The 22448-nt window shown below is 44.5% G+C and overlaps 1 protein-coding gene across 1 annotated transcript in view; it reads right to left on the bottom strand.

Annotated features, from left to right (window-relative positions):
• The window catches only part of LOC135901006 (uncharacterized), a 65970-nt gene that overhangs the window by 3837 nt on the left and 39685 nt on the right, over positions 1-22448 (bottom strand). The gene's annotated exons all lie outside the window — the stretch shown is intronic.

Consider the following 22448-nt stretch of genomic DNA (forward strand, 5'->3'; position numbering starts at 1 on the left):
TAAAGAAAACAAAGGTTCCAAAGCCTGAACCTGGATATGAACCTAGCAGTAGTTCCCCAGCAGCAGTCAATTCTAACAGACAAATCTCTCTAAAATCATCCCAAAGAATTCCTAACAATTTGACAAGACACAAAATTGAGTAGTAGTTAATCGCAGAAGTGCATTTTCGACTGCAAAGAAAACTGACCTATGCATGTTTCTTTAGACTTTGACTGGAATTCAATATGCTTACAAAATATTCATCTGTTGCACTGTAAACTAAGCATTTAAAAGAACTCCTGAAAATTTGTAATCGCTACAGCTTTTGTAACGCTGGCTATTTAAGATTCTTTCCTTCAAACGGATTTTTTTTATCGAATGACGAGTGCATTCAGCATTCCACCAGCGCTGTAGCAATTACTTTGGTATAATCGAGCAAAAAAAATATTTTCCTTTTGTGATAACGTCGCAGAGTGGAAGGGATAATCGTGCCTTTTGGCTTACTACACTTGTCAGACGGGACAAAGGAAAGGTTTATAACCATTTTATTAAGCATCTTAAGTAAAGAATTTACGAATTATTGAAATTTGATTGCCATATTGGCATAATCAGCAGTCGACAAAGAAAATAAGCAGATAAACTGCTCACGACTGTGATAATTTACTTCTCCTTCGAAATACAGGCGTGCGAACATGGACGCAAGAAAGAACGAAGAGGACAACGGAAACGCCGAATGTTAAATGAAAGTGCGCATAACGGTACAAAAGAAGGAAGACAGAAACTATCTACTCATGCTGAAAGTATGACAGCGCCAGTGCGTCAATAATCGACACCTGGAGGCACTTGCAAATAAAACTGCTTGCGCATGACAATTCTTCTTTGTGCATCACAATCGAGGGCTGACAGACGTACCTGCTACCGTTATCAGCCACATGCCAAATGTCGACCATAAGACGACCTTCTTCGCTCTCATATATCAACGAACCTGTGTCTCACGTGTGGACAGAGGGCTTTCTATAATTCTGACTACCTCGTATTTCTCAACGTACCCCTAAATTATATTCATTAGCACTTTTGTGTTGAGAATCTGGCCACTCTAGTATGTCGGGCCAGTGGCTTCGTGGCTCAGCGGTACAATTATGTGTTCATTTAGTACTGTTTTGCCAATACATTTAGGCATTTCCGCCGCCAGCCACATGTAGCTGAGGTGGCTGATCTTTCAGATTGCTCTAACATATTGGGCGGATTACTTTTTCTCAGTTATTTCTTTTTATGCGAAGCATATTACGAGAGCTCAACCAAGCTCCTCAGGCGCGGCGGTGTCGCCTTGAAACCACGTGACACCGTGACGTCACGACAGAGGAGAAGTGGCTTTGGCTCAACTCTTGCTAGACGGGCTGGGTGGGAATCGAACCAGGGTCTCCGGAGTGTGGGACGGAGACGCTACCACTGAGCCACGAGTACGATGCTTCAAAGCGGTACAAAAGCGCCTCTAGTGAATGCGGTGTTGCCTTAGAAACGAGCTGTTTCTAAGGCGTGCGTCTCTTGCTCAGGCGCACATTTCGTTGCCGCGCCGAACGCTGCTTTGCTCGACGCTCACCGCGTCCAATGCGGGGCGCGTAGTCGCTGCCCTGTAGCCCATTGTCTTACACCCCTTGGCGGGTCGACGGGAATGCTGTCGCGTTCCACTCTTGAAGGCGAAGCAGAGTAACGCATGAGTTGTTTCTTCGTCTAGCCGAACCAAATATAGCCAAGCAACAGCAGTTCACCAGGCTAAACAGTGGTTCAACAACTAAAATAAAGGCTAGTATGCTTCGCATCCTGGGCTTCACCTTACCTAAGCCACAGCCATTTTTTTTTCGCAGTCATTTCCGCTCATGTACTTTTTTCTAAGCAATCATGCCATCAGAACTGTGCAAAGCATAGGCGTTGTTTTCGAGAGAAAAAAAGAAAACTAAGTACACCTCATTACATTTGAGCATAAGCAATAACGGGCCATGCTTGGATGCGTCGGGGGTTCGAGCGAAAAAACGCAGCCCCCTCTAAGAGCAAAAAAAAAAAGAAATGCTGGCAATATTTGGTGGACACACATTTAACCCCATCGTTTAGAGTTCTCGCACCTTTCCTTAAATTGCGTTCACTATGATGATGCCCAAGACTTGGAGCTCAACTGGTACACGACACCGCGTATATCATCCCAGGCACATGTACTGCGGCGATGTACAAGAAGTGGACAGATATGAATGATGCTTGAAAGAACGAGTCAACTCATCCACACACTGATTTGCTATCCTGCAGGTCGTAAAGCGAAGGGTGCCTTATGATGATGACATGGCGTGAGCTACGCGTGACTAGTTGTTTTCTCGGCTGTCGTGAGGGCTGACTAGTTAAAACAAGCTGCCCGCAGATACAACAAAAAATAGCATGCAGTCGTTTCGAGCTTCAGTACCAGTAAACGGCTTCTAAGTGTGCATGTGTAGAGAGCGGGCGTGTGAAATTGGAGATTAGAATGGGGTCAATATGTCGTCAGTGTTTTAAATGCAGCGCTTGTGAGTATTGAAAGGTAGAGCACAAATCCTGAATACCGTATATCTATGAAGCAGTTCTTCGTCTAACGCCACGCATAGAGCAATATTCTCATGAAAAGAATGATTATTTGTAGGGTTTTACGTGCCAGAGCCACGATATTATTATGTGGTACAGTATAGTTGGGGGCTCCAGATTAATTCTGACCATTTGGTGTTTCTTTTAATGTGCACCTAAACAAGCGTTTTTTCCATCTCTCCACCACCGAAAAATATTCTGCTTAAAAACTCTGACATTGTATACCGTATATACGTGTGTCAGACGTCGGCTGTCTTAAGCAAAAAATTGGCTATGCAGTCACAGTGTACGTTGCGCTGGAACGGGATTGGCATGTTCTAAAGGAGCTTACCTGCTGACATCAGCAATCACTAGCCAGTGCTGCTCGCTCATCACTCGTGGTTTCTATCTTAGGCTATGCGCAATGTAAGATTTTTTTTACAATATTTAATGCTGCAAACGACTGCACACAATTTGCTAGCAAACTGGCAAAGATTTGCAAGGGTTACCTTTAACCATTATCGCCGTTCACTTATGCAAGAATTTAACACTGTACAGATGCTGGCGACATACTGTATTTGTGACTGTCTCCAGTACATAAAACACAGAAAACCGAAATAGGGCAATTGGCTGTGACGTTGAGCTGCTGAGTTGGAGGTCGTGGGTTCAATCCCGACCACGACGACTTCGTTCCCACCGGAGGGGAATAAAAAATGCTCGTGTGCTGTGCGTTGGGTGCACGTTACAGAACTCCATATGGTCAAAATTAATCCGGAGCACCCCAATACATCGAACCCCATGATCAGATTGGAGTTTTCAGGGGTAAAATCCCAGAATTATATAGAAAAAAATTTAACTGCACATTACATTTTCTCCTGTATAAGTCTAATTAAGATGGTAGGCTGTTGAAAAATGGGGCGACTCCGGTCGGCCTCGTTCAGCGAGTAGAGAAAATAAGAAACAGAAAAGAGGAAAATGGGTGTGGGAATAACTTGTGGGTGAGACGGCTAGCCTGTGAGAAAATTGAAACAGTTGCTGGCATACTTCATGGACTCGTGTCTTCCTTTTCATCTCTTCGTACGACTCTGTTTGGAGCTTATGAACATTACGGCAACGCTTGCGGTAGCTCTAAAGGGGCTATGGGAACAGCATTGTTCGCACGGTCATAGACACCGTTAGAAAACTTCCGTTTGGCGGTGTACTGACGCTCCTGTTTTCAGGCTACTTTGCTCTCCTTAAGAAAAAAAAAAGGTGTGTAAAGGAATCTCCGAGAAACAACAAATTCTTCATGAATCGCTTTATCCCAATGACGTCACTTGCTGATCGAACAAAATTTTCCAAATCGAAGCATTAATCGTGCAGTCTTTAGTTACTTTGAGAGAGAAAAGGATTGGAGGAATGCAAAGAGGTTAACTAGAGTTCATCCAGTTTGCTACAATAGGCGTGGGAAAGCGACGGGAGAGTGAAAGAAATAGAGAGTGAGAGAACACGTTAGACTAGCTCATTCCCACGAACAAAGCAAGTGTTACGTATAGACGGCTGGACACCCAAGTCTGTCGCCTTCATGTACGGCAGAAAAGCTAGCGTGCCTTTCTGGGCTGAAGAGCTGTGATGCCAGGCTCTCTAGATATTTGCAAGTTTAAAAGGCTGATCGTGCAATCTAATCAAGGTGCACTTGAGAGTCTATTCATCTAGAATCTGCGTTTAAACTACGTCGAAGAGATTGTACGTAAAATGGCTTATCAACTTGAATGAGAGCCCCATGTTTAGCGTCTTCACAACTGACTCCTAATCTAGGTTTTCCTTCTGTGATAATACCTTAAGGCTCAGTACGACTAATTTATTAATTCATCCATTGCCAACCTCCGATTTTTAATTCTCACTTAGGCTTGCGAAATTGTTTCATATTACTGCAAGCTGGAATGAGAGCTGAGGTATACACTGACCTCAGCTTTAATGTTCAGTTGTTTAATCTGACGTTATCACTGACATACTGAGACGGCCGAAATCCAACATTGACTGCACAGGTACCCGTGCAGAGTACTTTAAGAAAGTGTGCGAGTGCCGACTTTCTACAACATCTGGAGAATCGCCTAAGCATGGTTATGTTAGTCGCTTAAAGCGCCATATCATGACCATTTCTTGCAATAGAAAAGTAATTAGTGCATTTCAGAGCATTCTGCACTATTGAAAGAAGGGAAAGGGAACCGATGTTTGCGTCAGTGAATTTATAGCGTTGAATGTTGAGATTTTCACGTGCTCCTTAACGTAAATGAAAAGGGCTTAAAGTAAGTCAGTAATTTTTTTTGTTTTTTAGTTCTTTTTTAACTCGTTCTTTAAGAGTGTTTGTTTATGAAGAAGGTGCGAGAGCTACATAGGCTAAAGAACGATAAAGATTGATCCTTGTCGCCACAGAAACAGCATGTTTGGGCAACATAGGTTGTTGATGTGAAATTCACGCTTAATGTCCAACTTGCCAACGTCAGCTTTCAGTATAGTCTAGGAAGGGCTAAAGGAAAAAGTTCACCAAAATACAGGGTGTTTAAAGGAACCCGACAGAAATGGGTGGGCGCCCACTAGTCTGGCTGAGATTTGCCTTTCGCGCTGATGTAAGCGCTAGGTGGTCGGCCTGTACGCGCATCGAGTCGGGCTGAGCCAGCCCTACTGCGCGGCATAGGTATATCCAGTGCGACCCGATTGAAGCAAACATGCAAACGGAAACGAGACGGGCCTGTGGTTCGCCTCCAGCAGTGATTAACCAGACGGGTTTTTTTATCTCTGGCTTCGACTCAGGATGACCCCAGAAATGTGGACCCGTCCGTCACGAGCCCATGCAAACGCTGTCGAGCAGCGGGTTGTCGTAGCCATGACTTCTGGCTCGAGCCGCTCCTGTCGGGTTCAGGTAAACGTAGCCGTAGAAGCCTTCTATATGAAACGGCTACCGGAAGATGTGTATGGTTACGTGTACATGGCGCCATAGAAGAAGGTAGTCAAGAACCACCAACAGGAAGTGTTGTATCAATCGAGCCTGTGACATGCAAATTTGTATTCAACGCGGCTTGAAGAAGAAGCTAATTGTGAGGCCGTAATAACGGACAAAGGTTAATAGACGCTGCTAACAGTCGCCATGCCCTTACTTTTGAATTGGCGTCTTGCCATCTTGATCGACAAACGGCGGCGTTCCAGGTCACTAGAAAACGAACCACAAGAACTGCCCTTGTCTCGTAGACCGAACATTTACAGCGTAATAACCGCTTGATACCGCAAACGCGCTTTGCGCAAACGTTCAAACTTGACACCCTAGAACCTAAACGCTATAACATTGAGTCCACTGCTAAAGGGAGACATTGCAAGCGGGAACTCAATTTCAACTTGTAAATATATTTAAAAAAAGGAAATGGTGAAGATACGATTAACGATGTCTGTCAATGTAAGTGCTTCAAAAAGGTACTCACTTTATTAATTAACGCTCTAATGTACATGTATTATGTGTACTACGTTCTCTTTGATGCTATACAATGCTGATTACAGTGCATAGTTGCGTTCCAAGTATGCTGGAGGGAAGTTTCAACTGTGAATAGGTTAACAAACTATTTACTAATTATTTCATTATTACAGCTATTAGGTTATAACTAAAAACAAAATAGTTCTTACTCTCTTTTTTTTACATACGTATTCCGTAAACATAGCCAGAAATAAATGTCCACAACTTGTGCGAATATTCCTTGATATCGAAGTGGGTTTGGACATTACACTGTTAAAAGACTGCTGCGCTTGAAGGCATGTATTGGTTCCAGTGAGGACATCTAGATGTTCTTTGTTGTTTCAATGCGCAATTCCATGGAAAACAGAGCCATTAAGCCTCTGACATCTGCAACGGCGCCGGAACCCTCTCCTGTGGCAAGGGCAGCAAGTGAAGAGGAGGGCAGTCCTTGCCCAGCACTGATCCACGGCCTCTGCCCCTTCAGAGAACCCAAAGATCTCGTATGGCAGCACCTCCCGTCAGACCCAGCTTTTCGCTTACAGGCGTAACTCTACACGACGTTGGCAAATTACATTTTAAACGCAGCAGGAACGATCGTGACGATGGTGAATGTAAGCAAATATATTAGAAGAGTTAACTGCTGGGCTAGTTTGTGAGCTTGCATACTGAAAAGATTTTGTTTCAAAAACAACACACACAAGAAAGCGCGTGGTGTCGTCGTCTTTCTAGTGTGTGTTGTTTTTGGGCCAAAATATTTTCAGTATGTAAGCAAATACTCTCGTTAAAGGGGTGTTACATTTCACGGCGCGTATTTTTTAGTGATGAACCTTGTAGCTTGCGTTAGTTGTTACATTACGTAATTCCGTAGAGGACAAGGCCGTTAACCAGCACATCAGCTGCGGTGGACAACGATGGCGTCTCACAGCAACTACGAAAGCAACCACGAAAGAGCAACCACCGGCTATGAAAATGGCCAAAAAAACCAACGAAACCTATTCGCGCTAAGAAAGAAAGAAAGAAAGAAAGAAAGAAAGAAAGAAAGAACGAAAGAAAGAAAGAAAGAGAGAAAGAAAGAAAGAAAGAAAGAAAGAGAAAAGTAAAGGAAGAAAGCACCTATGGAAAATATATCCAAGCTCGGAGATGCCGACTTGTCACCAATCATAGAAAGTAAGTAAACTCCTTAGTCATCGCAGCAACGAACACAACATTTCTCGGCGTATTATGCTTCACGTCATGACGTGCTGACAATCACTTAAACGTAGTGCACAAGCAAGAACTCTGTTCCTGTAGCACTTGCATGATGTCACAAGCATTGATGCATCCGAGCTTTACTGCTGCACTGAACACACGTATAGCAGGGAAAATACCCCTATTATGGCGTTTCATTACTGGAGACATACAGTGCGTGTACGCACGTCTACAGCAACGATCCATCTATTTCATGGTACCGCAAAAGCGCAGCAAGGTGGTTAAAGCACGCGCTTTATTTCATTTGTCATAAACTGTTTGACTGAAAGTAAGCTTGGACACTAAAGTCATGCGACGCTCATATCCGTGAAACGCAACAGCCCTTGGAACGGTGTTATCCCTCTGGGCTTCATAACTAAATATGATTATTTCCTTTGAACTTGAAATTTGAAATTTGAACTTGAACTTGAAATTTCCTTTGCAAGTCAAAACGATACTACAGTCCTTCCAGGCTTTTGTGCGGGCTCAATAACATTAGTGGGCTCAATAACACAAGTGATCGCTGGTTGCGACGTTTGCAACGATGCACCTGTAGGCGGCTTGCTGCACTCGTATCGCCCTGGCCATCGGGACTGTTGTCACCCTAGCTGGTGCTTCTTTCTAATAGGATTATTGGTCAAGAGAAGACCCCGTCCCGGCTTCGCGTTTTATAAAGCCTCCATTAATCTTCCACTTTCAAAGAACGAAGACATCAGCAGCTTTGAGTTTGAGCGCTACCTTGACCTGAAAAGCATAATGCACAATATTATACCGAATTGAATATAATAAGACTCGTTTATTATGTACATGCGCAGGAAACATTTCTTCAATCCTTGGTCGACGCGTACTAGGGAAAATGAAATACCAAAAAGAAAATGGGAAGAATGACGTTATTGTATTTTTACATCCCCGCGAGATAGAGCGGTTTCAACTGTGACCTGTTGATCGCCATGACATAGCCCGTGTCGTTGAGTTTCGTTTGCATGCGCTGATATACTTTTGTGCAAAGAATAGAACGTCGCTGTTTCGCAGGGTAGTATTGGCGTCAACGAGTTTTTCCGGCAGTCTAGGGACATCTTCTCGTAGTCTATCTATAAATGAGGCGACAAGTGACATCAGCAAAATCATCGTCAGTTTCTGCATAGAACGACAACCTGGAATAAATACAGAAGTTACGTTCTTCAACTTCTCGATGTAGTCTGTGATTTTTTGTCGGGCTGCTTAAGTTCCTTTGACTGACACTTGACAAGTTGCTTTGAATGAGTAGCCTTTTACGATCGACACGTCAGCGGTCGGTTAACTCGCGCTTCATCCTTTCCCCTTTCTCCTTCATTTTCTAGGTTTATTTTCTCGATGATACAAAGGAGCAGTTAAGGCCAGCTAAGATGTAGGCCAGGCACTTAAAGCGACAACCACATATTTTCGTTGCATAGTTGCAAGGCCTCGTTGCTAGGCATCGTTGCGAAGCGTCGGCGAGCGCAGTGTATACGTTGCACAGCGATCGCGCTTGCAATAATGCGGCACCATTAGTTACGTGCGGTTATTGTTGAAAGGAGATATTGCCACGTGCATCCACACCAATACGGACAGCACTGGTATCGAGTGGCGTAAGACGAACGCGCTGACGCAGACGCTGGCCGACGTCACGGACGCTGAACAAACGCTGAAATACGGGGCATGGTGCCTGCTTTATTGTACGGAAACGTGGCGTAGCCTTTGCACTTTTAAAAAGTGTAATCGCACCTGGAATCTTGGCGTTCGGCGGCAAGAGATACGTACCAGGGATGCAGTTCCGCATGCCAAAGGCGTTTGTTCTTTTCGTGTGAGGAGAAGAATGTTGAAGGGGCGCGCTTTTTCGACGCAAAGCCGCCGCGACATTCATTCCTAAAGCGGTTCGCTGCTGAATCGCCCGAAGGCGCGCCGAAATAAAAGCGAAGATGATTAATTTATTGTCACGGCCATATTGATAAGCATCTCACGTCAGCGCACTGCGGGCTTATTTCGTGTTTCCTGAATGTGCCAAAATCTGCCCAAGAGGCGTTGTAAGTTGCTTACGCGCAGAGGGTCGGTGCATTGTTGCTGTGCACACCAGGTGCCTCGTATTTTCGAAGTGCTCTACTCCAAGCGAAAAACGATGGCTCATTAAGAATTCTCTTATCATTGGTATTACACCCTTACGTCTCTTCATGTTTCTGCTCTACTCAGTTGCTGAGTTGAGCAACGGATTCTGCAGATCGGTAATATAGAAAAGGAATAACTTACTTTCAAGGGCGAACACCGGTGCAGCTTGCACATTAAAAAACGGCATTGTCTTCATTTCTTTACCGACGCAGTTCGTACAAGCAGTTTTCACCCTCTGGAGCTTCGGAACTAAATACACAATTAAATTCTTTCCTCAGAAGTTTAGTACGAAGTATTGCGACAGAAGGAATAAGATAACAGCCGAAATAAATCTTTGGTCGTTTCTCGTATTTCGATATAGCTTTATCTTCTGCTTAAATGAATAGCGGGCTTAGTGCTGCTGTTGGTTATTTCATGATTTACGCAGCTTTAGTGGCTAATAAGAATAACCGGAAAGGGAGGCTTGATCAATTTGTTAAGTTACTTTTCTAAGATTGTTTAATCTCAACGTAGGCCGCTTATTTCCCAGCTTAGATTTTTCCATTTATGTTTCCATCCCGCTTATCTGAAGATGCCGTAGGTGTCTTGCATAGATAGCTGTAGCATGCAGTTATTTGAGACTATTGTGCTTTTATTGCTTGAACTACATTGTTAAGGCGCTAAATTTGTGAAAGCTATGACTAGCGAACGAAAAACATAAATATATCGAGCTTCCTTGCAGGCACAGCGTCGACGGACTTGTGTGCACACTTTCTTGAGGATAAAGACACAGATAAAGGCTAAGTCGTTCGAACATTGTTCAGTGTTCTATAAAGCAACCGTTCTTAAGATTTTATAAATAATCATTATTAAGGATATTATTAGGGACCTCTCGGGCGCATTCACAAACTTTCAGATTGAAAATTAAAGGCACTGAACGTTGAGCAGTAATCGTGGTTTTACAATGCAGGCGTGCTTAAATTTGACGCACGAATGGCCTCTTCAAACCACTATCGCACTTCCTTGAGCTATTGCAAAAACATTGGCTACATAGGATACGCATGCACGAGTAATATAGTAAACTACAGTTATAAATGACGCAGAAGGAATTTAATTCATTGAAATGAGCCGACAGAGCGATTGATACGAGTGTAGGCACCGAATTTTGAGCTCTCCTCGCTTCAAAAAGACAGAGGTGGAAGAATAGCTAGTGAGAGAGAGAGAGTGAGAGAGAGTGGAGTGGGGAGCTGCTAAATGTGTTGTATATTTCTGTTGCTTAGAACGAGGCTTGTAGCAGTGGCTACTGTGCATGAACCTGAACTGCTGGTATTGGTCATCAGCACTGCCAACGTCATGGCTCATTCATGCCAGTAATGTCTACAAAATGTTTCGCCGTGAAATTATGATGAATTTCCAAACTGTATACACGCTGACAAAGCACAAACGCAACATAAATAATTAGTTCAGATTGCCTCAAACCACATTTTACTCTTATATTACCACATAGGTGTCATGCCATATTTTCATATGGAACAGTGGCACTATTACTTCTTTTTAGCAAAAACAGTCAAGAACAGGAATTATCTCCCTTAGCACGTCATCCAGCACACAATTCAAGCACGCTTCACCACTGCCATTGATTATTATTGTACTCGCCTTACATTCTCACCCCTTATTGCAAAAGCCTATTCTACGAAGTCTTTGAAGTATTGTAAATTTAAAAAATAGGACATAAATAACTAAGCCATATTAAATCCTTCCTTTAATCTTACGCCTCACAAACTCTCTCAAAGACCACTGTGGACTCAGTGCACCACTGTTTTGTGAACGCTACTCCACAGATTGGCTAACAGCCTTGTCTGACCATTGGCTATGATGCGACATTAAGCGAGCTGGCTACGTTTTACATCGGAGGTTCCAGCAAGGCAATTATACATGGTAGCGAAGCTTCCATAGGCGCCCATACGTTCAAAACATGGTGGTTGTGCGGCAGTTCATGGGGCTGAAGCGCCATCTGTGGGAAGAGGGTACACTTCCGGCTGAAGAAAAACTGATGTGATGCCATATCCGTTCAAAATAAAATTGACGCCATTTTGTTCTGAAATGCGCGAAATTCGTTTTTGGTGGCCTGCCATTAAAGCTGTATATTCAAATGCCCCGCAATAGGACTTGTTGGGCGTTTCTAGTTTTCATCGCGGAAAGCAATGCAGCAGGTAAGCCGTACGGGTGTCGAAATCGCACCCCTGCGCAGAACAAACTTTCTTTAATGGCCGACGAAAGCGTTGGGTGCAGCGTGCTGGTCCCATGGCCGGACCAGCACGTCTGCCAGTACGACCATGGGCCGTCTTCCAGCGCCGCCGCACGAGAACAGCTAAATAAACAATTAACTGGAGGTCGTACCTCACTATTTTTGATTCAACAGGTTAAGAAACGATGTAGCTACCCACACCATCACATTCAGACAAACGACGACAAGCAAAACAAGCAAATGTGTGGTATGGCGTATTGTAACAAGCGAATTTTTTGAGCGTGCCTTTCTGCGCACTTCAAGAGCTGCATGACATTGCAAATGATAGCGGCTGAAAAAAGGAGTTCATTAATAAGGATAAAATTTAACAGAGTTATATTTTCTTTTCTCGCCACATGTACATAAAATTTATCAAGACTTTTATTTTCGTTGAATGAATCAAAGTGTATCTCGTTCTAACTTAAAAAAAATTTCTTTTTCTGTCTCAATGTTTGTTCCCTCCTCACATAGTCGCGCTTCTGTCCCTGCTCTCATAACCACCCTTGCTAATTTCGGTGACAAGTTGTTCTGAACCGCTTTTCGCCCGAAGCTTTGCGACCTATTTGGATCGATCTTGGTTACAGTAAAGCCGCATAACGGAAATATGTCACAAATGGAGGAGGAGTGAAGGAAACGTGAAGCTTTGTTTTTCGCTTCGCCAGATTTGGACATGTTGGAACGGCTGACGCATCTGCAGTACTTGTCAATTCGAGAATGGTATTCGCTCGAGAAGCGCCCCAACAGGATTCGAGAAATCCGGTACTGACGCATTCAATTTCTTCTCTGCCAAGGTGCTCCCGTCTGAGACGCCGACACGATAGAAGAATTTTCCGCCTTTGGATCGTCGCCGGTGGTGTCGACATAGGAAGGTCTACGTAGACAGCAAAATCAAAATGAATAAGTATCACGTTCCGTCAGTTGCGTGGGATTACTCTCCAAAACGAGCGACCTGTCACAGGTTATGTCCTGTAGACCGTGCTTGCCTCAGAGTGAGTTGCCCATTTGAGCACTGTATTTCCACATTCAGAGCTCGTAATTAAATGTCTCAGAGCACTGAAATGTTAGTACGCTGTAACGTGGATATTCTTGAAGGCAAGGTCTTCTTTGGAGACTTCATGCCGACTTTGGTTCGTAGGATATGGTTATCTGGCCACTGATGGCTCATCACGTTAGACGAATTGAGGCCTTGTGATGCACGTAGGACATCGAAAAGAGCATCAAAGTGAAGCTTGGGACAAATTAAAGACGTATAAAGTTAGCGTAAAGGTTTCTAGGGAGCAGTAATAATTCGTAATTAGCGCAACAAGAACGAAATGAAAGCGATTTGTGCTCACTCAAACAGTACGCGCGCAAAACTGTTATCGGAAGTGTTGCTTTGCTCAACAAAAATATGGACCGATACCGCAGATAAAGAAGTCTAAAATTATGAGCCAATACCGCACGTCGTGCAGTCTAAACAACAAACCACATGACAAACTAATGCGACCAAGAAGAGCTTATATTTCTTTAAAGTCTGCCGCTCTTCACTCCACTTTTTAATACCCCATACTGATGCCGCTTGGCACTGAGAAAAAAAGAAAGAAATCTTGGTCACTTACAAGAAAGGGTGACAAAAAAATCTTTAGACATTGAATTATTTCTTTGGCAGAGCACAAAATACTGCTTCTTCTTTAGGGGTTGTTACATAGGTGCCTAACCACTCAAACGATTCTGAGACAGCACAGAGCTTATGCTCTGTGATTTTTTTCTGTGTCGCCACTTTTCCGTAAACCAGTAGGGAGAAAGTGCCACCGTATGCTGGGCAACATGCATGGTAAGCCCTGTTACACGAGCTGCGGTTCTGTTATTATATAAATTGAATTTGAATGCAAATTTGACCGTGGGGAGTGCTGTTCTTTTGATCAAAAAAAGTTAGAGTTTCATTTAAACAAATGGCAAACATCGCACCTGAGACATACGGCATTGATGCTCTTAACGGAAACATGCAAAGTGTGGCATGAAATTGTATGGACATTGCAACTAACTTAGAGAAGTTTCTCTATCTCTCTGATCGCGTCGGGAATGGAAAATACGTCGAAGTGTGAAGTAGTAAAGTCAAGATGAACCCTCTGGAAAGCGACCCGTATGGCGGGTGCATTTTTTCGGGCGTGTGTGCTCTTTTGCTTCAACACGGGTCAAGCGTGATAAAGGACTGGCCGGTGAGCGCAGCAAATCGTTCAAAAACCACTGTTAAATGATGTGGAGTCGTGACATTGCGGGTGCCAGCAGCTGCTGGATGGTGTGTGGTACTACTACTGGCGCTACAATAACGTATCCCGAGTGCACACGTGTTCTTCGTACTCAAAAAGCTGCCGAACGGTCGGCATATTATACGATGCTTAGTAGACGCCGCAGGCACACAGCTCAGGCCATGCGAGGTGCCGCCGTGACGCTTCAGACAACAGGTGTACTTTTATGAGCAAGGTAAAGTGATCGACATTCAGTTGAAAGTCAAGAGCATTTATCCTTCGGCAAGAGATCTCTGATGACTTTACATGAAGTCAGTTTTTTGAAAATAAAAACGCGGGAGTGGTTCGCACCGTAGTCGCGATCACAGTACAGAGTCCACAGACAGAGTGCGACTAGGAGCCTTAACTTCTGCTTTCCAGGTCGAGTGAAAGAAGGTGGTTATGGCGGAATCCTTGATCTCTCACCCTGAAGCGCCGAATCAGCGTGAGGAATAATAATGCAGCTCTAAGCTTCTCTGTAAACCGGCCTCATCGGTTACGTGTGGTCGTATGATATTGGAATAATTGTATGTTCTTTCTCTCTTTTTTTTCTTTGTATCGATGGCCATTTCGTTTCGCTTCATTTCGGAACAAATAGGGGAGCTGCCGCTGGCGTGGCCACAGAAAGCACTTCGCCATAAATCACGTCACCGAAATCAGACACCCTGATCAAGAATACAACTCAGAGGTTAAAGTTCAACCTTATCGATACTTCACGCTCCGAAAAGCATCGAGCCTTGGCGGTACATTGTTATTAGAGGTCGAGCGGAAAACCGGCCAGGCGTTTTGCTCGCTCAGCCTTTGGAAACAATAAAACGGTTGGGAGGTTGGTTCACCGCTTCACACGCCGTTGTTCTCTCCTGGCCACCGGAGGCCCTTGATTGTCTCGGCTGCCTTCCCGGGTCACTGCGTCTGTCAGGCGCACTGTGGGCGTGGTGGCCATGGCCACTTGCAAATTAGATTATTTTTTCGCCGATTAAACAACTTTGCCAGTTGTCGAATTTCCGCCTGCCGCAACATGATTTTTCCCAAGAAGATATATTCCGTAATAATTAGCTGATACAAACTTTTCTTAGAAGGGCATCGTCATCATCTTCATCACCATCATCATCAATGTCTCCTCTTTTATTACAATTGCTACGATTTATTTAAACATATATAAATTTCACACAGACTATGAGCATTACACTGTGGGGCCTAGTCCCGCAGCTGAGAGGAATCCTTGCACAGCTGCTTTGTGAGCCTCGTATAAACATGAATTTGTGCCTTTTGAAAACAATAAGCCATAAAACGCAGTTGTATAAAGATCCAGCCACTGGAACTTGCTCATAAGGATCAAGCGACAAGTGTTTAATGTTGTTTATTATGAAAGCAAATGTTCAAGCGTTTCACTGTTAGTGTACGCACGTCTTTGCTGATGACGGCGTTGTGGTATATTGAAGCACCAGATGCGTAACTCAACGAAAGAGACATTTCGTGGCCAATACAAGCAAGACTAGAGATTGTTCTGGGTATACTCTTGCGATGGTAGGTTCATCCAGGTGTGAGCGTTGTAGGTGACAGCATACAAGGCAGTTAGGCATCGTCAAATTTGCTTGAGGTATTCTTATGAAAGTCAAGGAATAGTCTCCCGACTTTTAAGCGCATCAGCCACCTCGTTTCTTCTACGAAGCTAGTATGATATCCACTGAAACATCAATGTTTTTCCTTCAGATATCATTCCATGGGTCGCCTAGAAAACTTCGCGTAATAGAGCATAGTATTGGCACTGGACACGCTAGTTTGAACAAAGCAGGGAAGCGTAATTTAAAGTAGAGAAACGTTGCGAGAATGGTGTAATTTTTGGCTAATAGTGAAAAGGAAGCTCACAAATGCCTCAAGTGGATGGCTCAGATAAACTTGCCTTTTCACCTCACCTTCTGGAAGTCTAAGAAGGCGGTGCCTCTAAATTTAAAAAGGCATCTTTTATTGAAAGAACTGATAGTTCAGTGTTTTACTAAGTATTAGCTTCCTGACTTACAGTTGGAAACGAAGCGCGAGACAAGGCAAGATAATAACACACATGGTTCTGACTAAGCATGATACTAGGTATTGGGCTAATGTCAAATTTGCAGAGACATCCACCACTGGTGCAATATGAATGCATATCTTTTTTATCTGGCAATGCTTACTAAACTGTCTTTATCAAGGGCATCTTTTAAGTGGCTCCTGCGAGCGCTATTAAAATGTTAGTCCGCATTCACATGTGCTATTCGCGCCACTGTAATGTCTAACACACAACCTGTGATGAACGCCCATAACTACACATTTGCATGGTTGTGGTCGTGGCTAATTCGCAGCCACTTATTTATTTGGCATGCGTTATTACGCAGCCAATAGTTTTTCGAGAAGCAACTCACGCGAGCTCGTGTGCCTCTGCTCTCTCGTTGCCTTGGCCACGTAGTTTTGCTTAACAGCGCATCTAAATCCAAGGAAGCCTTTTGCAAGCACGAGTAAAATGGCACGGGGAATCTCCTCAAGCCCAAGGCAGGTAGGCTAACTTTGTGCAAAGAAGGCACCACGTCACTGACAAGAAATGCTGGAAAAGTCGAGAGGATGATTATAAAATAAGGCGCCATCGAAATGTGGGTTACCGAGTTTTTCAAGCATACAAGCGAGACGTGTGCATCTTCCAAAGCGAAATAAACGGCTCGGTCGGGCATTTTCCAATTGAGGGGAAACTGTGGCGCAATCATTCATCGCCGAAGAAGCTCTTACGAAACTGCGCGGTAACTGTTCTCTGGCTGCGACAGTCAAAATGAGTTAAATTTTAATAACTTTCCAGTTCTGCCTCTGAAATTTCGCTACACCAGTGGACCCTGACAAGTTATGGGAAAAGTGTTTTCGCCTTAGCACGCAACCATACAAGGTAGAAAAGAACTAATAAAATAAAAATCAGCGGATGCATGTTCAATAGTCCGCGACCTATAACTCAGAAGTCACCAGAAATGCTTGTGGCTGTATTAAAACAAAAGGCTTAATCAGTGACCTAAACATCTCGGGCCGAGAAAGCATGCTAAGGTAAGCAGTTAACGTATTATAAGTAAGCAGTTAGTGTAAGTGCTTAAATTAGTACGTGCTTACCGTAGTGGGCGAGCAGATGATAGTGCACGTACGTCACGACATTTCGCATGTTTATTATGAGCTTTCTTAAGCCCGATTTCTAAAACTGCTTTTAAAGAGAGGTTCCCCAGCTGCTTACTGAACATTGTGAGTAAACGATATCTATAAGTAAACGAACCCAACAAGTCTATGCATGTATTTCTTTCGTGGTATTTATTTCAGGCATGGATGACTACTGCGGGAACCAAATAGAATAAATGAGTTGAGATGCCTCTTCCAGTTGCATGTCTACGAAGGCACATACCCAGAGCACCATATTTTTCCTCTTCATTCTTGAAACGCGCTTCTCAGGTTGCGGTCAGTCTTCACACGATAACATTGAAATGAGGGTAAGCATATGTATCTTTCAAATACAAAATACCAATCTTTTCGCATAAGTGTTTCAGTTCGACGATCATTTGAATAAAATTAGTTGCTGATAAAATTTTATATTCCACATTTCAATCCTGCATGCTTGTTTTCCGCAACCTATGCACTCCGATGGGTAGAAACTTGTCAAAAGGTACATTGTCACCACTACTTATTAGTGCGCATACGTGAAGCTGCTTTGATATACGGTTCCTCTCAAATAGTGCATTTTATAGTACCAAACCTTCACGAACATGTCGTTTGACACTCATGCATTTCAGCCCTGAAGGAAAAGAGAGAAAGAGATAGAGATACAGATTGGTGAAGAGGAAGAGGTCCTATTGCCTGCAACACTTCAGCTAGCACAGCCCAGCACCCGCTGTGCAAGTAAGCAATAGTATAATTGACGGAAGTCAAGCCGGAGGAGATCATTTTCACTTGGCTAAGCACCGAAGACAAGCGAACCGGCAAAGTTGATAAGCGCAAGAAATGTAGAGCCTACTTACTAATGAGCAACATTTTCTCCCCCTTCCAACAGGCTGCTGGGCAGCCTTAACCCATTCAGAAAAATCTTGAAATGTTTTGTGGAATACGCGCTCAAAAATTATTTCCGTGTGTGCATAATTCAATGGCGACATTGGCAGTCGTGACATAGCATATGTTAAACTACTTTAAGCTCGAATATAAAATAAGGTGACCCATCGAAGCCTAGTCATTTGCTAGCCAGAGCTCCAATCCCACAACGAAATACCATGGTGAGTTATGTTTTCATTGAGTACCATTTAGCTTATTCCTGAGCACTCTTTCTGAGACATTAACAAAAATTTATGTATTTCAACTCTGCAAAAAACTTCAAAATCTTCAGCATTAGAAGTGTTGAAGCAGTGTATGGAATCATTACTACAATTTCATCTCCCTTTTCCTAGATTCTACACTTCCCTTTTCCGTTACATTAATCTTTAGAAAGGTTTTGTAATGGCGATACATGTTTTTTTCTTTTTTTGTTATCATACTGCCTTTGTCATTTCGGTCTACTTGATAACAAAAGAAAGTTCGAAGCTGACCCCCGTTCATTTACGTGTGCGTTGTTCTGAATTTAAGTGTAATAGTACATCTGCTATAACACTGGCATTCACAACGTGAGATACCGAAAGTTTCTCCTTACTATCACTCTACCACTGGTTATTATTCCTGAGCTTGGGTGCCCGATGGTCGCATTAAGTGGTGCGGCGTTACCCAAGAAGCCTGTTGACTAAGAATACCAGTGATGGATGGGCACCTTGTTGCTTCTTCAGGTGCTAATGCAGTTTTCCCTTGCATTAATTAAAGCAAGAAAAAAATATATTCATAGTTTTTTAGGGAAGTGTTCTTGTTTCATTTACTGATGGTCTCTAACAGTGCTGGGATCTCTCGTTCACTTAACACTACCGCGTAATCCAACTCTTCCGCGTATTTTGCTGCTGTGCCCTTCCTTGCTTTCCTCAGCTTGCTTAGCAAAGCTGGTTATCTGACAGTCTTTTTCGTGTGTGTGTGGGATTCAGCCGGCACAGTTGTATTTTTTCCTTCTGTATATGATGCTTTAAGTGTACCTCCGCCTTCTTGGACACTGCATTTTGCTGACGTCTCGGTAACTCTGGCTGCCCCGGGAAAAAACGGCATGTGATAGTTCCACTGGCAATGAGGCGAGGTGGCACGAAGAGGCATGAGCAAATTGTCAGACTTTTTCTCTTTTTTGCACGTTTGCTTCCTACCTGCGATAATTATTCCGGCTTTGTTTCTTTCCTTTCCCCTTTCCGCTCGCCCTGTGTAGGATAGCTAACCAGCAGCTTCTTTTGCAGTTGACCTACCTGCCTTTTCCATCTCATTTCGCCATGTGTGCGGTTCCCCATCATATGCACAAAAGAATAGCGGATATCTCTAGAACAAACACTCGCTATTTTGTAAGTTCTCGTATTTGCTCGTCGTCTCAGGCCCACTGTCTGTTGTCGCGCTCATAACGCCCCGTAACAGAACGGGCGGATACATGTTCTAAAGGAAATAGCTTACCTTCAGCTCGCGGTGAGTGCGACCCGACCTTCAACTGCGGCGAGCCGCGACTACAGACTGCCAAGGCCACTACGTCTCCATACTATCTAAACTACTTCAAAATTTTGGTTAGCGAGGCTTTTTGGTACGATGACATACTATTGCAACTTGCAACCTCCCCCCCTCCCACTCCTGGATGCGCTGAATCGCCGAATGACTCGTGCATTAATTGTTTATAAGTTTTTTTTTTCCTTGACGTCGTTTTTATATGGCTACACCTTTCGACACTGTCCAATAAACTTGAAATGGAAGTGAGCGCCTATGTGCTGTGTTCTTTTAATCTTAATCTCGTTCCCGTGCTGCTTTGAACGGGTTGCCTCACATAAGCACCCTTTTGTTTCAGAGAACTTCAGTGTTTGTGGGGAATTCGTTGCGGGTGAAACAAATAGGGATGAGGAAAATGTACCCCGGTAGGTATTACATAGGGCACAGCAGGATAGCTTTATTTTTCATCGTCACTGGTCTGATTGGATGCATCTCGGACACATGTGAATGGAATTAGTTGCTCCCTTCATCCACACTAAGCACTTGTTGCGAAACAGCATGATGACTACGTCCTTTGTCCTTTCCTGACCTTGGCAGTGACCCATATTGAAACATATGTTGTAAATATTTTTCTTGCTGTTAGGCTTTAAAGCAGGAATGACCGCGAAGTAAGCTCTTCACCAACAAATTGCAGTGTTAGTGTATCTGAATACAAAATTATTTTTGCACTATGTTTGCGGGCATGAAAACATTACCATTGAACTTTTGAACTTTTGAACTTTACCATTGATTATTGCGAAAAAACACCTCTCAATTTTATGTTACAGGGATATGCCTTCGGCGTACGACGATCGCTGAAAGACGACATCCCTAAGCGCGGACTAAGACTTCCTGTGACAAGGAAGTCTTTGCTACTAAGTATAGCTGATGTTTTAACGTTGATGTGGAAACACCATTTCCTGAAGGATGTCCATGTCATCTGAACTGCTAGAACTTTATGCGCTTTGCCTTGGTAATTCGAAAGACATAAAAACAGAGAGTTCATACGAGTATATAAAGGCTGAGTTTACTGCACACAAATGCTTGTATAGCAGCCCTCTTTAGGTGATGATAACGTCCTGTCGTGCGAGATGCTGTCATCGATAGAAAGTAAACGATTTGGAAATATTGCCAAGAAGACGCTGAAGCGAGAAACAGACATAAAAATTTCAAAACGTAACCATCCTATTGTAGTGGCACTGGGAATGCGACGACGTCTCCGTCTAGGCAGTGTTATCCATGTTCTTGAAAGAAGAATTTGGTTTCTTGCTGAATGGAACATGAGAGCTTTAGTAAGTTTTCAAGAGTAGATATGACGATGCAGAATTTTTACAGCAATGCTAACTAGGACTAGGACCAAATGTAGCGCGTGCGGGCGTAGACCAACAATTTTTCATACGTGAACCGATCCCCAAGATAGTACGATGCCGGGCCGACCTGCGGCGGACGTTAAGCTTGCCATAAGCACTCCTTAATACGTCGGCCAAACCCGAGGGTAGTGCAATACCGAGTCGAACTGCGACGGTGGTGAAGGGGTTATGCCCATACGTGGGCCGATCCCGACGGTTGTGTGATGACGAACCCACACGCGTCGCAGGTGCAGTTTGCCATTAAGGGGCACACAGACACCGCTTCGCTGGCCACCCTTCTTCACAGAGTGAAAAGGTACTGAGTTGTCCTTTTGACGGTACAAATCAGAAGATTCGACTAACATAAGCTATACCTGCCTCGATATGTCAATATTTTCTGTTTCCGGCGCTCTTCCGATTGGCTGTGCCGAAATACGAAGCCATTATAGTGTGTACCTTTACTCCATTTATAACTGCAAGGGAAGGCTGATTGCAACACATGTGGAAAAAAAAACCATCTTGGTTTAGCTGCCTTCACGGCTACAAGGATCTAGACGTCCACCGACGGGTCCGCACCACTGAACTAAGTCCAGCGGGAGCGCGAGCTCGACGAAGTCCCTTCTCACCGTTTAGCTTGGCTGTAGCGACTGCGACCTTCGGTGCCGGAAACGCCGGTGCGGTGCTCCCTCCTGAACGGCTCCTGCTCCGGGCGCTTCCAGCGGCGGCAACGGTGGCTTGCTTGGGGCACTGCTCTCTCAGGGGCCCTGCTCTCGGGAATATGGAGCCGCAGAGACGCTGTGTTGCCAGTCTCTTGCGCGGCTTTCTCGTCGCTGAACCACCACGGCGGAGTGGAAGAACAGGTCGGCCAAACCCCTCCAGCCGCCGCCGTCGTGGCCCCCCTCCACCCCACCCCACCCTTGAAACTTCCGTGCCCCCCCGCCCCCGGCCTGCCGTCGCCGCTTTATTTTTTCGGCGGTGGGGGGCGAAAGACGGGGGTTATTGGCCCACCCCCCTCCACCTTGCCTTTTTCGCCCCGGCGCCGGCTGCATAACCGACGGCGATGCTTTCTCCTCCTCGCCGCCTGGCGCTCGCTATCCGGCGGTGAACATACGAACAAGCCGAAAAAACACGCGCACTGCTGTCTCTGAACAACCCGGCCCACAACCGCAAACCCCCGACCACTCCCGCATAGTAATGACACTACGTGTTTCATACCGGACGCTCGATCTGCCGAAGGCACCCTCCTTCCTGTGCACAGCGGGGCCCGTGAGAACGGAGACCCGTTGTCGCGGCCCGAGAAACGGGAATGACGCTGCTCGTACACCACTCGGCTGTTCGCGCGAACAGCTCGCGCTGCGTTCAACAGGTGGCGGCCGCACCACTAACAAGTCAGCGGGCGTAACATTCCAGTGGTGCAACAGTACCTTGATGCTTAAAGCACTGCGAGCTGGAATCTTACACAATCTAAATGAGCCGTGGAAACATCCCTAAATTTAAGGACGTCTCTGAGCGTACTGAACGCACGCCCTCTTCGGAAGCTGCAAGAACGAAGT

This window comes from Dermacentor albipictus, chromosome 2 (genome assembly GCF_038994185.2).
Source record: "Dermacentor albipictus isolate Rhodes 1998 colony chromosome 2, USDA_Dalb.pri_finalv2, whole genome shotgun sequence".
NCBI lineage: Eukaryota > Metazoa > Arthropoda > Arachnida > Ixodida > Ixodidae > Dermacentor > Dermacentor albipictus.